We start from the raw sequence: 1,994 nt of genomic DNA, 5'->3' as shown, positions 1-1,994 counted from the left end.
GACTTACGGCTTAGGCCTGCTCCCCAAGGGCTCCCGGACTGCAAGAGTGCACAGGCCGGGCTGAGGGACCCCCACCTCCCAAGTGCACGAATCTCATGCCTTGAGTCTCTAGTAGGTAATAACCCTTTAATGTAGCAACGTTATAGATTTTGGCTGTTTTGCCTGTCCTAAGCAGCCAAAGAAAAGGAGCAAGGGGAGATGTTAATTCCTACTTGGCAGTGGGTCTCTTAGCACTTTTCAAATCAAAATGAGGAATGAGAGGACTATGAAGTGGTTACAGAACTTTAGTGGCTAAAAACACAGGTGTGACCTTTCTATTTCTTTGGGAAGTAGTCTCTTGCAATTCACAAAAAAAAAAAAAAGAGAGAGAGAGAGAAGATCTTTCCTTTAAAGGAGTGAAAAAGAAGTTTAAAACACAATCAGGGTGTGTGTGCGGTGTGTGTGTGTGTGTGTGTGTGTGTGTGTGTGTGTGTGTGTGTGTTAATATGAAAGCATGTAACTCCCTGGCTGACAATGCTCAGAATGATCTGGACAGAATAAGGTGGATGGTGGGCTGTGAAAGGCAAGAAATCAACGTTATAAGAAAGTGCTGGATAAAATATGGCTCCACGAGCCCCTGGCATTCTCTCTCCTCTGAACAGAACTAAGATCGGCCAGTAACAACCACTGCAACTGTAGATATTGATTTGCTGCATAGACATGGTCATGTGAAGTCTACAGCTCTATGGTCTATGCATATCTGATAAGAACTATCAGTAAATTATATCTTTAGAAGTGCTCTGATGTCCACTTCCTACTTTTTTTGTATTAGTAAACATAGCATGCATTTATAAAACTTACCATGTTTCAGACCCTATTCTCCACATTTTTTGTTTCTTAGCTCATTTAATCACATCACCTAATGTAATTTTCTATCCCAAAGCATGGCACATATTAGATACTGCAACAGCAATACTCCTTTCATTTGGGAATAAGATATTAAAAAGCATAATTAACAGAGTACAAACTGGTCTACTGTAATTTCTCACATATCTAGGTGACATGAATTTTAAAAGTATTTTTACATTTTTACTCTGTGACAAATTTTTTTCATGTACACACCCACACACACTCATGATGGAAGAGCATGGCTTCTAAAAATCAATGTATCATTGTCTTTTCTATAGTGTCCACTTCTATTCAGTCCTCCAGATATCACTGCACTTCAAAGTCAAATGCCACTTAAATGGACAGGTCTCCTTTAAACATTTACCATTTCCTTGTTTGGTCTAGCTCATGTATATCTCAGTCTCTCTCTCTCTCTCTCTCTCTCTCCCTCTCTCTCCTTCCCTCACTCCCTCCCTCCCTCACCAAACAGGGGAAGAAGAAAAAAAAACACCTTCCAAAACCCACATTTCTATGTTATTGGTGTATGTTTGGTGCCCTGTGTAGATCGCAGCATCCATGTGAACGCAATGCCATGCATTAGTGTTGGCCATTGTAGGCAGAGCTGAGTACTGTGTCCATATTATGCCACCTGAATCAGTATGATGACAGCCCGGTGCAGCACTATTCGACCACAAGCTCATGTCATCATTTACAGCAATAGGACCTTAAATTGGTGGGTGGGGTTGGCCCAGGGTCTGTCCACAATGCCCAAGTCTTCAATTGAGACACTGAGATGTATTGCTCTTGCTGACTGAGGTGGGAATGCAATGCAATATGCTGCCTCATCTTCAAGTTCAGACCAGATACCAAGGCAATGTAGTGAACCCACAAGATGAGGCCCATGACTCAGGAGCAAACACATTTATGGACTTTAATATCAGAGAAACCTGGTTCAATATCAGCTCTGCCACCTGCTAGCAGCATGACTTCACTTCACCGAGCCTGTTTTCTTGTTATAACTGCATGAGATAATATTTATATACTCCTGGAAACATAGCAAGCTCTCAATAAATGGCAGAAGAAGCAATAAAGTCATGATGAGCTTTGCCTCTCGTTCCCTACCTCTT

Source organism: Myotis davidii, unplaced genomic scaffold (assembly GCF_000327345.1).
Source record: "Myotis davidii unplaced genomic scaffold, ASM32734v1 scaffold1745, whole genome shotgun sequence".
Taxonomy (NCBI): domain Eukaryota; kingdom Metazoa; phylum Chordata; class Mammalia; order Chiroptera; family Vespertilionidae; genus Myotis; species Myotis davidii.
Note: the sequence above shows the minus strand (reverse complement) of the source record.